The sequence below is a fragment of the Pygocentrus nattereri genome, chromosome 22, assembly GCF_015220715.1.
Source record: "Pygocentrus nattereri isolate fPygNat1 chromosome 22, fPygNat1.pri, whole genome shotgun sequence".
In the NCBI taxonomy this organism is placed as follows: Eukaryota; Metazoa; Chordata; class Actinopteri; order Characiformes; family Serrasalmidae; genus Pygocentrus; species Pygocentrus nattereri.
Genome location: NC_051232.1, coordinates 239,494 through 254,647, shown reverse-complemented (window position 1 = coordinate 254,647; position 15,154 = coordinate 239,494). Strand labels below are relative to the sequence as shown.

At 40.4% G+C, this 15,154-nt stretch overlaps 1 protein-coding gene across 11 annotated transcripts in view; it reads left to right on the top strand.

Moving 5' to 3' along the window:
• Positions 1 to 290: 290 nt before the first annotated feature.
• Positions 291 to 15,154, top strand: part of sorbs2a (sorbin and SH3 domain containing 2a) — a 156,247-nt gene continuing 141,383 nt past the window's right edge. For 9 of the 11 annotated variants that reach the window (XM_017686421.2, XM_037532850.1, XM_037532848.1 and 6 more), the window contains exons 1-2: positions 291 to 347; positions 470 to 539. The gene's annotated coding sequence lies outside the window, so the exon portion shown is untranslated. Of the gene's footprint in view, positions 348 to 469; positions 540 to 15,154 lie in introns of those variants that run through there. The other 2 variants (XM_037532845.1, XM_037532847.1) reach the window with 2 other exon arrangements.

Here is a 15,154-nt window from a genome sequence, read left to right as displayed (position 1 = left end):
AGAGAGAGAGAGAGAGAGGCTGGGAGAGACAGAGAGAGAGAGAGAGAGAGGCTGGGAGAGAGAGGGGGAGAGAGAGAGAGAGAGAGAGAGAGACAGAGAGAGAGAGAGGCTGGGAGAGAGAGAGAGAGAGAGAGAGAGAGAGAGAGAGAGAGGGAGGCTGGGAGAGACAGAGAGAGAGAGAGAGAGAGAGAGAGAGAAGCTGGGAGAGACACAGAGAAAGAGAGAGAGAGAGAGAGAGAGAGAGAGAGAGGGGGTGGTGGGTGGGGGGTGAGGGGTGGGGGGGTGGGGGGGGTAGGTTTGCTGATCGCGCGGAGCTGCTCCCATAGTCTGAGCTCGGTCTCGCGCAGGTGAGCGCGCTCTTTCTGGTTTGATCACCGTCATTATTTTTATTTTCTGATTAATTATTATTATTGTTATTATTATTATTATTATTATTATTGTTGTTGTTGTTGTTTTCTGGCCGCCGAAGCTCTGTGTGGATCGCGCGGGGAGGAGCGCGAGAGGAACTGCAGCGGGACTCTGCAGCGCGTGCGGACACGGTAAGATCTCGCCGGTGGCGCGAGCTGCTTTAGTCCGCTTCAGCTAGAAGCCAAGGCAGGGACAGTGCCAGCGCGAGCGCAGCTAAAGCTGCCCCTGCCCTTCGTCAGAACATTAATAATCTAGTTCCTGTGGTTCTCTGTTAGGTTCCACTACAGGAGTAGAACAGCAGGAACACAGTGATTCTATGACAGTCCGCAGACAGTTCCTGAGCGCTCTTCAAAAGATGTTCTTCAAGGGTTCTTTAGTAGAGGGATTAGTTCTCTTTAGAACCATACGTTCTATGTTTAACCATTTTCGTGTTTAAATGGTTCCTTGCATGGTGAATTGGTTCTTTAGATTGATGGATAATGTGTCATATTTGCTTCTATATAGAACCTTTTTGGATATAGTTCTGTTTAACAAAAAGGGTTCTGCTGTTCTTACGATGTCAAACGTGAATGTGGAAGAACTTGATCTGGTGCTATATAGACTCCTAATAAAGATGGTTCTTCAGTGGTTTGTTAATAAGGACAGTGGTTCCATGAATGCTCATGCTTCAGTGGTTCTCTGCATGGTGAAATGGTTCTGCAGATTGATGCTATATGGAGCTTATGGTTCTATGTAGAACCAGTTTCTTTGCATGGTGAACTGGTTCTTTAGATTGACAGAGAATGTGTTGTTTATGGTTCAATATAGACCATTTTGGAATATGGCTCCAAAAGGGTTCCGCTGTTCTTACGATGCCAAACTTGTGTCAACAGAAGAACTTTTTTGGTGCTATATAGGCTCCTGATAAAGGAGGTTCTTCAATGGTTCTTTAGGAAGGACAGTGGTTCCAGGACCACTCACATTCAGATGGTTCTTGGCATGGTGAATTGGTTCTTCAGATTGATGGAGATTGAGAATGTGTTGTATACGGTGCTATATGGAACCTTATTTGAATATGGTTCTGTATAGCACCAAAAAGTGTTCTTCTGCTGTTACAATGTCAAGCTTGTAATGATAGAAAAAAAAAGATTTTTCTATAACGGTTCTTCAATAAAGGAAATGGTTCTATTTAGAGCCATGAGTTCTACATAGAACCATTTCATGCTTAGTTGTTCTTCAGATTGATGGAGGAATGTGTTATATATAGTTCTACATAGCATCAAATGTGGTTCTGCTATTGTTACAGTGTCAAGCTTGTGAAACAGGAGAAAAAGGGTGTTTTTACGGGTTCTTTAGGAAAGACTAAAGGTTCTATTTAGATCCATGAACACTCAAAGAACTATGGTCTGCCTGAATGGTTCTTTGTAGAATGAAATCATTATTTTGACTGATGGAGAATGTGTTTGTTCTATGTAGAACCTTTTTGAAAATAGTTCTAGATAGCAACAAAAAGGCTATTGTCACAATGTCAAGAAGAACCTTGAAGAACCATGTTTTTGAGGTGTTCAGTAAACAGCACTGTGGGAGTCTCTCCTGTGGCTTCAGAGCTACGGCAGGTCTGTCTCCTGAGATCTCAGGAGAGCTGGTTAATGGACCGATTGACCAGAGGAGTGAAGTCTGGACAGCGCTTAAGCTTTACTGACCAGGGGCCATTTACACGCCAGCAGTAGAGGCTAGAAACGGATCTGAAATGCCACTCATCCGCTGACGAACCTCCAGTGTTGGATCAGTGCATGCAGTATGGAATTAGCACCGAGATATTGAATCTGCAGTGCTGAATTAACAGCTGCTGTGTTGAATGTACAGTACTGAATTTACAGCTACTGTGGTGAATGTACAGTACTGAGTTTAGCTATTGTGTTGAATGTACAGTACTGAATTTACAGCTACTGTGGTGAATGTACAGTACTGAGTTTACAGCTGCTGTGGTGAATGTACTCTACTGAATTTACAGCTACTGTGGTGAATGTACAGTACTGAGTTTAGCTATTGTGTTGAAGGTACAGTACTGAATTTACAGCTACTGTGGTGAATGTACAGTACTGAGTTTACAGCTGCTGTGGTGAATGTACTCTACTGAATTTACAGCTGCTGTGGTGAATGTACTCTACTGAATTTACAGCTGCTGTGGTGAATGTACAGTACTGAGTTTAGCTATTGTGTTGAATGTACAGTACTGAATTTACAACTACTGTGGTGAATGTACAGTACTGAATTTACAGCTATTGTGGTGAATGTACAGTACTGAGTTTACAACTGCTGTGTTGAATGTACACTACTGAATTAACAGCTGTTGTGTTAAATGTACAGTAATGAGTTTAGCTATTGTGTTGAATGTACAATACTGAATTTACAGCTACTGTGGTGAATGTACAGTACTGAATTTAAAGCTGCTTTATTGAATGTACAGTACTGAGTATAGCTATTGTGTTGAATGTACAGTACTGAATTTACAGCTACTGTGGTGAATGTACCGTACTGAATTTACAGCTGCTGTATTGAATGTACAGTACTGAGTATAGCTATTGTGTTGAATGTACAGTACTGAATTTACAGCTATTGTGTTGAATGTACAGTACTGAATTTACAGCTGCTGTGTTAAATGTACAGTAATGAGTTTAGCTATTGTGTTGAATGTACAATATTGAATTTACAGCTACTGTGGTGAATGTACCGTACTGAATTTACAGCTATTGTGTTCAATGTACAGTACTGAATTTACAGCTACTGTGGTGAATGTACAGTACTGAATTTACAGCTGCTGAATTGAATGTACAGTACTGAGTATAGCTATTGTGTTGAATGTACAGTACTGAATTTACAGCTATTGTGTTGAATGTACATTACTGAATCCACAGCTACTGTGTTGAATGTACAGTACTGAGTTTAGCTATTGTGTTGAATGTACAATACTAAATTTACAGCTACTGTGTTGAATGTACAGTACTGAGTTTACAGCTACTGTGGTGAATGTACAGTACTGAATTTACAGCTACTGTGTTGAATGTACAGTACTGAGTTTAGCTATTGTGCTGAATGTACAGTACTGAATTTACAGCTGCTGTGGTGAATGTACAGTACTGAATTAACAGCTGCTGTGTTGAATGTACAGTACTGAGTATAGCAATTGTGTTGAATGTACAATACTGAATTTACAGCTACTGTGGTGAATGAACAGTACTGAATTTACAGCTATTGTGTTGAATGTACAGTACTGAATTTACAGCTACTGTGTTAAATGTACTGTACTGAGTTTAGCTATTGTGTTGAATGTACAATACTCAATTTACAGCTACTGTGGTGAATGTATAGTACTGAATTTACAGCTGCTGTGTTGAATGTACACTGCTGAATTTACAATACAGGATTAACAGCTACACTGCTGAATTTACAGTACAGGATTAACAGCTGCACTGCTGAATTTACAGCACTGAATAAGCAGCTACACTGCTGAATATACAGCACTGAATTAACAGCTACACTGCTGAATTTACAGCACTGAATTAACAGCTGCACTGCTGAATTTACAGCCTGAATTAACAGCTACACTGCTGAATTTACAGCACTGAATTAACAGCTACACTGCTGGATTTACAGTACAGGATTAACATCTACACTGCTGAATTTACAGCACTGAATTAACAGCTACACTGCTGAATTTACAGCACTGAATTAACAGCTACACTGCTGGATTTACAGTACAGGATTAACAGCTGCACTGCTGAATTTACAGCCCTGAATTAACAGCTACACTGCTGAATTTACAGCACTGAATTAACAGCTGCACTGCTGAATTTACAGCACTGAATTAACAGCTGCACTGCTGAATTTACAGCACTGAATTAACAGCTACACTGCTGAATTTACAGCCCTGAATTAACAGCTACACTGCTGAATTTACAGCCCTGAATTAACAGCTACACTGCTGAATTTACAGCACTGAATTAACAGCTACACTGCTGAATTTACAGCCTGAATTAACAGCTACACTGCTGAATTTACAGCACTGAATTAACAGCTACACTGCTGAATTTACAGCACTGAATTAACAGCTGCACTGCTGAATTTACAGCACTGAATTAACAGCTACACTGCTGAATTTACAGCACTGAATTAACAGCTACACTGCTGAATTTACAGCCTGAATTAACAGCTACACTGCTGAATTTACAGCACTGAATTAACAGCTGCACTGCTGAATTTACAGCACTGAATTAACAGCTACACTGCTGAATTTACAGCCTGAATTAACAGCTACACTGCTGAATTTACAGCCTGAATTAACAGCTACACTGCTGAATTTACAGCCCTGAATTAACAGCTGCACTGCTGAATTTACAGCACTGAATTAACAGCTACACTGCTGAATTTACAGCCTGAATTAACAGCTACACTGCTGAATTTACAGCACTGAATTAACAGCTGCACTGCTGAATTTACAGTACAGGATTAACATCTACACTGCTGAATTTACAGCACTGAATTAACAGCTGCACTGCTGAATTTACAGCACTGAATTAACAGCTACACTGCTGAATTTACAGCCCTGAATTAACAGCTACACTGCTGAATTTACAGCCTGAATTAACAGCTACACTGCTGAATTTACAGCACTGAATTAACAGTTACACTGCTGAATTTACAGCACTGAATTAACAGCTACACTGCTGAATTTACAGCACTGAATTAACAGCTGCACTGCTGAATTTACAGCACTGAATTAACAGCTACACTGCTGAATTTACAGCACTGAATTAACAGCTACACTGCTGAATTTACAGCCTGAATTAACAGCTACACTGCTGAATTTACAGCACTGAATTAACAGCTGCACTGCTGAATTTACAGCACTGAATTAACAGCTACACTGCTGAATTTACAGCCTGAATTAACAGCTACACTGCTGAATTTACAGCACTGAATTAACAGCTGCACTGCTGAATTTACAGTACAGGATTAACATCTACACTGCTGAATTTACAGCACTGAATTAACAGCTGCACTGCTGAATTTACAGCACTGAATTAACAGCTACACTGCTGAATTTACAGCACTGAATTAACAGTTACACTGCTGAATTTACAGCACTGAATTAACAGCTGCACTGCTGAATTTACAGCACTGAATTAACAGCTACACTGCTGAATTTACAGCACTGAATTAACAGCTGCACTGCTGAATTTACAGCACTGAATTAACAGGTACACTGCTGAATTTACAGCACTGAATTAACAGCTGCACTGCTGAATTTACAGCCCTGAATTAACAGCTGCACTGCTGAATTTACAGCCCTGAATTAACAACTGCACTGCTGAATTTACAGCACTGAATTAACAGCAATTAACCATTTATCCAGCTGGATTTCAATACTTTTACAAGACTTTTAATGAAGCTTTGAGGAGAGCAGTGAAGGTATTTTAACACCTGTATGTGATGCTTTATCACTGTATACATTAATCCAACACTGTACATCTTCATTCAGCACTGGGAGTTTGGCTGTAAAGGCTGTTAGATCTTCAAATCATCATCAGAGCTTTGTGCGCTTTGGCAGCGTTTTTGGTGTAAAATCTAAGACTAAGGCTAAGACTTGTGCGCATTCCGGTAATGCGGCCGATTACTGGAACCCCGTGTGACCTCCTGAGTGCATTCGCCAAGTTTTAGCCCAGCAGGTCAGCATAACAGAGCGAATGCCACTAAGGAAGGATAAGTCCAAACACAGTGGACACTGTTGAAGAAACAGCACACTGAGAAAATGTATTAGGACATTTGGGGTTAATCGTTTCTCACTGGTAAAGTCAGATTAGATTCCATCATAATCTGGGTTGCATTGGGGTCAGCTGATCAGTTTAAGCTCCGCCCACAAGGGCTTTACAGTCAGCAATCCCGTTCGGCCTAATGCGAAAGACTAGCGCGACCTCTGAGAAAATGCCTACATTTTGAGTGTCTAATTCGTTTCAAATTGCGTTTTATTCTTTGCGTCTCGAAGGTCCAGCTGTTCGGATGTTGCTAATGCTAATGTTAGCATAGTGGCTAATTTAATGTTTCAGTTGGCTGCAACAGATGAGCTAGCATAGCGTTTTGAACTGGAACTCTAAACTAACTACGCTGTGGTTGATCATTCGACTAAATCAGGTCCCAGTTTCTAAAGCTTGACCGCCCTAGCAACAGTTGCTATAAAAGGGCATAGATGTGGGTGGAGCATGGGGCACTCAATTACATTTGGAGTATCAATTGATATTTTAACGCAACCACATTATTCACTAATTTTGGCTAAAATATATGTTTATGTAATTCTCATGGAACATTAACATTCCTAATCTGGCAATTTGAGCCAGGTTAGGTTAAATAACTGACCATTCAGTTGTAAAGGAATGTGTGTTGGGCTTCTTGCGGCCTTGTTATGAATAAATTCTAACAGGCGACACTGGTTTAGGATGGATGAGGTAATTGGAGTGTAAAAGACTTCCTGCTGGCTTCCTTTTCCCTGAGATTATCCTAGAGGAAACCAGATGCTGACGCAGTTGCACCGGGAAGCTTATTATCAGGTGTGCATGTGTGGCATGGCTGCGGGGGCACCTGGGGGCCCAGGCGGCATCACTTGGAGGCCAGCACACCCCACCTATTGATCTAAAGAAAAACTGGGAGGATGAACGCGACGGCGCAGCGGTCTTGGACCCTCATGGCTTTATTTGAAGTGACGTTGACAATCGTGGGTTTTTCTCTCTGATTATGAAGGCTGTCATGAGCCCCCCAAAGCAACAACCTGACCCCCCCTTTAAGGCCCAGTCCCATCTCACCACTCGCCCCTCCCACTGAGCCCTACCCCTCTGTTTTGCGCGTTCACTTCTTGGGATGGGGGTCCTGATTCTGGTTGAGATGGAGGGGTGGGGTGACGTGTTGGGGCTACATGACCCTCCAAACGGAGGTTCTTCAGAGACTCCAAACAGACAGATATGAGAAAAACAGATAAACCGGCGAGACGGAGGACAAGAGACCAGAGAAACCCACAAATGTGGGAATTTCCTCTGTTAAAATCACAGTAATCCCTGCCTGATCTCAGTTTAATGTGGTTTCAGTGGATTCTGGTCGTTTTTCTTCATAACAAGCATAAAAAAATCTCTAATAGCATGCTAACGTCTCATAGCCAGCTAGCTAACTCTCCCGTTCCACCTTAAATAGTCAAGCAGTTCTGACACCTGAGGCTCCAGAATGTAACTGCTGCTCCATTTAAGGTGGACCGGGAAAATTCTCAAGAATCTGGAGAATCTCTGACTTCAGCTTCATATCACTGAAGAATTAGGGGGGGTGATAATAAATAACTGCCCCCCTCTTTGAAGGCGTCTGATCCCTAAATGTAACTAAAGCCCAGCAGTGAGGAGCTGAACTTTCCACTCCTCTGCTGTCCCTGCAGACGGGCAGGGTCGCCTACAGAGCGGCGCTAGTAGCTGTTAATGAAGTGATGCTCTTTTATTAGAGGGGCTCATTTTAGAGGAAGATCTCAACCACTGCCCTGTAGCTCAGGAACAAGGGGCGACACCTGAAAACAAGGGGTAGGGGTGAAAAGGAGAAATGGGACGGTGCCCAAGTGTCATTGCAGCTACGCCGCTGGTGTGTAAAACGAGTGGGGTGGTGTTGCCTGTGACGAGTGGCGTGTCAGGAAATCCAGTCCTGATTTAATCACTAGTGGAGACGCAGAATAAAGGAGGACTCAGCACTCGGCTGCTCGATGATGATTAATGGACTATAAGCATTCACCTGCACCTGTTGCCCCCCTGTTAGCATTTAGCTTGTGTGTCAGTGGTGGCACAGAGGGGACAATCTAATGGCTAAATACTGTCAAAAGTTTGGAAACACTTGTCATACTAAGTGAATGTTACTTAATTTTCATTAATAACTTCTAAAATAAAACAGACACTAAATATGAACATTTCTAGCATTGTTGGGGGAAATGAGACGATTTTAGGACCAGTTTAACGAATGATTTGATTAAGATCATTTTTCTGCCTTGAGATTTGATCACCATTTATTAGATATTAATATTTTAGAATTCTAGGCACTTCTAACAGTTTTCCCCCATTGTTGTTGGTTTCCCACCAGTTAATCATTGTGAACCTGCGAAGGTGAAAAGTCCAAGCGTTTTACAGTCGTTTTAAACATATAGGCCAGGTGGATTTTACTTTAATGGAAAATAAAACGGCTCCTAACTTTCAAATCTTTTGCCCACAAAAGCTGCTGTTGACAGTAAATTTGTCCAACAGCCAAATTCAGAACTTCATATTTACAGTTTATTCAGTATTTTCCAGATGATCATGGAGAAAAGACCATAAAAACATGGAGGATGTCAAGCAAGTGATGCAAATACTACCTTTCAAATGACTCCCGCTAAGCATTAGCTAAGCCAGGACGAGTATATTAGGGCGATTTCATCCCTTTTATCTTATCTGGGATTTATTTTGTTGAAAACATTAATTCCAAGCTTGAATGTTAAATAGGTGAATGTTTTCACACTAGCCCTCCAAAATAGCTACAAGCTACTACACTGTGCTACTACTATACTGCAGGCCACTATACTGTTTAGTACATACTTCATATATAAAAATAACTAAATGTCTAAATAAATATAACAAATATTCTATTTATTCACATTTTTTAAATGACAATGGAAAAAAATCAGACTGAGTTTTATTGATCCAGCAATGCTAAAGCTAGTTTTCAGTGCTAGTGCTAAGAACAGCAGCAGAATATGTATTACAGTGACATATTGCAGTGATGCATTACTGACGCATTACAGTGATGCATTACAGTGACATATTGCAGTGATGCATTACAGTGACGCATTACAATGATGCATTACAGTGACATTGCAGTGATGTATTAGTGATGCATTACTGACGCATTACAGTGACATATTGCAGTGATGCATTACAGTGATGCATTACAGTGACATATTGCAGTGATGTATTAGTGCTGCATTACTGACGCATTACAGTGACATATTGCAGTGATGCATTACAGTGACGCATTACAGTGACACATTACAGTGACATATTGCAGTGATGCATTACAGTGACGCATTACAGTGACGCATTACAGTGATGTATTAGTGATGCATTACTGACGCATTACAGTGACATATTGCAGTGATGCATTACAGTGACACATTACAGTGACATATTGCAGTGATGCATTACTGATGCATTACAGTGATGCATTACAGTGACATATTGCAGTGATGCATTACAGTGACATGTTGCAGTGATGTATTAGTGATGCATTACTGACGCATTACAGTGACATATTGCAGTGATGCATTACAGTGACGCATTACAGTGACGCATTACAGTGACACATTACAGTGACGCATTACAGTGACATATTGCAGTGATGTATTAGTGACGCATTACAGTGACGCATTACAGTGACATATTGCAGTGATGCATTACAGTGACGCATTACAGTGACATATTGCAGTGATGCATTAGTGATGCATTACAGTGACACATTACAGTGATGCATTACAGTGACGCATTACAGTGACGCATTACAGTGACATATTGCAGTGATACATTACTGACGCATTACAGTGATGCATTACAGTGACATATTGCAGTGATGTATTAGTGATGCATTACTGACGCATTACAGTGACACATTACAGTGACGCATTACAGTGACATATTGCAGTGATGTATTAGTGATGCATTACTGACGCATTACAGTGACATATTGCAGTGACGCATTACAGTGACGCATTACAGTGACATATTGCAGTGATGTATTAGTGATGCATTACTGATGCATTACAGTGACATATTGCAGTGATGCATTACAGTGACGCATTACAGTGACACATTACAGTGACGCATTACAGTGACATATTGCAGTGATGTATTAGTGATGCATTACTGACGCATTACAGTGACATATTGCAGTGATGCATTACAGTGACGGATTACAGTGACGCATTACAGTGATGCATTACAGTGACGCATTACAGTGACGCATTACAGTGCTGCATTACAGTGACGCATTACAGTGACACATTAGTGATGCATTACAGGGACGCATTACAGTGACGCATTACAGTGACGCATTACAATGACACATTACACTGACGCATTACAGTGACGCATTACAATGACGCATTACACTGACGCATTACAGTGACGCATTACAGTGACATATTGCAGTGATGCATTACAGTGACGCATTACAGTGACGCATTACAGTGACGCATTACAGTGACACATTAGAGTGACGCATTACAGTGATGCATTACAGTGACGCATTACAGTGACACATTAGTGATGCATTACAGTGACGCATTACAGTGATGTATTAGTGATGCATTACTGACTCATTACAGTGACATATTGCAGTGATGCATTACAGTGACGCATTACAGTGACATATTGCAGTGATGCATTACTGACGCATTACAGTGATGCATTACAGTGACATATTGCAGTGATGCATTACAGTGACATGTTGCAGTGATGTATTAGTGATGCATTACTGACGCATTACAGTGACATATTGCAGTGATGCATTACAGTGACGCATTACAGTGACGCATTACAGTGACATATTGCAGTGATGTATTAGTGATGCATTACTGACGCAATACAGTGACATATTGCAGTGATGCATTAGTGATGCATTACAGTGACGCATAACAGTGACATATTGCAGTGATGTATTAGTGATGCATTACTGACGCATTACAGTGACATATTGCAGTGATACATTACTGACGCATTACAGTGATGCATTACAGTGACATATTGCAGTGATGCATTACAGTGACGCATTACAGTGATGCATTACAGTGACATATTGCAGTGATGTATTAGTGATGCATTACTGACGCATTACAGTGACATATTGCAGTGATACATTACTGACGCATTACAGTGATGCATTACAGTGACATATTGCAGTGATGCATTACAGTGACGCATTACAGTGATGCATTACAGTGACATATTGCAGTGATGTATTAGTGATGCATTACTGACACATTACAGTGACATATTGCAGTGATGCATTACAGTGACACATTACAGTGACGCATTACAGTGACATATTGCAGTGATGTATTAGTGATGCATTACTGACGCATTACAGTGACATATTGCAGTGATGCATTACAGTGACGCATTACAGTGACACATTACAGTGATGCATTACAGTGACGCATTACAGTGACGCATTAGTGATGCATTACAGAGACGCATTACAGTGACGCATTAGTGACGCATTACACTGATGTATTACAGTGATGCATTACAGTGACGCATTACAGTGACAGATTACAGTGACGCATTACAGTGATGCATTACAGTGACCCATTACAGTGATGCATTACAGTGACACATTACTGTGACGCATTACAGTGACACATTAGTGATGCATTACAGTGACGCATTACAGTGACGCATTACAGTGACGCATTACAATGACGCATTACACTGACGCATTACACTGACGCATTACAGTGATAGTATTGGCAGTTTCTACCCACGAGTCATCACATACAGCTTGCAGGCAGGACTGCAAACCCTTAAGCGAGATTTTTCATATGAACGCAGTTGTGATTCCCTCACAGACTCCCAGCAACAGCCCAAAATGACATGCAACATTCTAAATCAGTACTTTGAGAAAATAAGTCTTTAATTCAAGATGTTTTAAAAAGGTACGTCATTAGTTTGATATGACACACTAGACTTTTGAGTCATTAAGCAATTATTTTGATATAATAAAACAAAATTCAGAAAAAAAAAATCTTAATTTTGACATGATAAATCAAACGCTAGAGAAAATCGGTCATTATTTCAAGGTAATTGGGGGCAGTCATGGGCTGGAGGTCAGGGAACCAGCCCTGTGACCGGAAGGTCGACCAGTTCAATCCCCTTGGCTGACAGTCCATGACTGAGGTGTCCTTGAGCAAGACACCTGACCCCCAATTGCTCCCCGGGCGCCGTGGATAGGGCTGCCCACCGCTCCGGGCAAGTGTGCTCACTGCCCCCTAGTGTGTGTGCTCACTAGTGTGTATGTGGTGTTTCACTGCACGGATGGGTTAAATGCAAAGGTGGAATTTCCGCGTTGTGGGACTAATAAGGGTCACTTAATAATTAATAATAATAATTAGTCAATATTTTGAATAGGTGAGTCATTATTTTGTCATAGTAAATATTTAGACATAGTAAGTCAAAACTTTGAGAACCAAGTCAGTAGTCTGAGATGCTGATTTAAAGGTTTGTGACAGTAAGTAGTGATTCCAAGAAGTAATTTTGAGACAATAAGTTATTATTTTGAGGAAATAAGTCATTATTTTGAAATATTAAGTCACCATTCAGAGAAAATTAGCCTTTTGTTTGAGTTACTATGGCAAAAGTTTGAGACAATAAGTCAAGATACTAAGTCAGCACTTTGATAATAAGTCATTATTTTGACATGACACACTGGAATTTTGAGGGAATATGTAATTAGTTTGACCCAGTAAGTCAAAATTCTGAGAAAATAAGTCAGTAGTCCTTGGTTTGAGTCAGTTGGGTTCTATTAGATGTGTTTATAGTGGCTTCGTGCTTATGTTCCATTCCACGGTCTACTCCACAGGTGTGAGCGATGAGGGAAGGGGGTGTTATGAGTGTTATGATGAAATTTTGGGGGAAGCTGTGGTTCTTGTGTGGTTTAAAGTGGACAGTGCTCTGTTCACGGCCGTAGAAACAGGCTGTAAGTCTGTTATTGGTGTGTCATCGTGTCTTTGCGGCCCCTCTTTAAGGCCTTGGTGGACGTCTGAAATCAGTGTCAGCTCATTGCAGTATAAGCCTCTCCCTCTCTGACGTTATTCAGTGGTCATTCCTCTTCACATTTAATGGAGCCTTAATGGCCATTTGACTGGCCGACTTCATCCAGCTCTGCTATGACTGTGTGCTGACCGGAAAGCCTTTTCAAGAGAATGAGTCAATATTTTGAAAGAATAAGTCATTATTTAGACATGATAAACAATATTCTGAGAAAATATGTAATTAGTTTAAGAAGCTAAGTTAAAAGCTTGAGTTAAGGAGTCATTACTTGAAAGGTTTTAGGCCAATATTGTGATAAAATAAGTGATTATTTCAAGACAAGTCAGTATTGTGAGTATTTAGTGATGATTTTGACAAAAGTCAAATTCAGTTTGAGTGTGAAGTCTGAGTTTGAGAAGATAAGTGACTCTTTTAAGATTCTAAGTCAGTATTTTGATAATATAAGTTGTTATTTCAAGATAAGTCAATATTTGAAAAATGAAAGTAGTTAGGTTGGCTTGTCACACTGGAATTTTGAGGAAATAAGTAATTATTTTGACATAAATCAAAACTTTGAGAAAATACATTTGAGATGCTAATTTAAAAGTTTGCAACAGTAAGTAGTAATTCCAAGAAATAACTTTGAATTCTGAGGAAACAAGTAACTATTTTGACTTAAGTCAAAATCCAGAGAAAATAAGGCATTAGTTTGAGTTGCTAAGTCAAAAGTTTTATCACAATTTTGACTTAGTGTCTTGAAATAACTACTTATTTCAAGGTAGTAAGTGAATATTTTGAGATAGTCTATTATTTTGTCATGTCATAATTCAGGGAAAATGGGTCATTGCTGTAAGATGCTAGGACAAAAGTTTGAGATATAAAGTCAGTACTTTGAGACGGTGTCATTATTATTATTATTATTATTATTATTATTATTTCAACAGTCAGAATTTTGATTAAATTATGACTGACATACTAAGTCATTATTTTGAGGAAATAGATCAGAATTTAGAGATTTCGAAAGAAATGGCAGGTTTTTGTTTCTTGTATCTGGCAGGACTAGGCTTACATATTGGCTTCCTAAAAAACTGAATAATAATTAATAATAAACCTGGAGTAGCCGCTGGTGTCCATGGGATTGCGAAAGTGTGTTTGTGTGCGTGACACTCTGAATAGCCGACGCTGGGGCTGTGTGTTTGGCGAGTGTCCAGGTCAGAATAGAGCTGACCCGGCACTCTTAAATGGGCTAGAACAAACTGCAGATTCATTATCCGCCAGCTAAGGTGGACAGAGCCCAGAACAGAGCCCAGGACAGTAAATACCGTAGTTAGTAATGAAAACAGCTTTTTTACATAATGAAATATTGCATCTTATTAACTTTATGATTAGAGAACCAGAACAAACTGCACGTTCTTTACCAACCAGTCTGACGTCTATCTGCTTCATCATTAGGAGCTTCTGCCAGTGTTTACTGGTTTTTTGGGACTTTTGATGGTTTAAGATGTTTTAGAAGTGCTGTTGGAATCACTGGTCAGGTTAAAACTTCGCTGTTTTACAAACCGATAACAGATATTTCTGAGAGGCTTGGTCATCAGGCAACCCACTTGTGTAAGGAGGGAGAAAGTCAATGAGGGAAATGAGTTCAAAAGCTCCAGAGAAAATGTGGCTCCTAACAACCACCTGGAAGAGCTGGTCGACCCCAGAACTGCCCCCATCAGATAAACAGCACTGAAAGCTTTGATCTCTGAGAGAGAGGAGAACATCAAGCTGCTTCAGATCTGAAAACATCCACAGGTGTTTCTGTCCATGTGAGAAGACCACTCAGCGCTGTGGGTCTGAAAGGATGTGCAGCTGATCAAGAAGAACCTCACTGAGAAAAGAAGATGGACAAATTGCTGCTCTGTGTCCGTCGTAGAAAG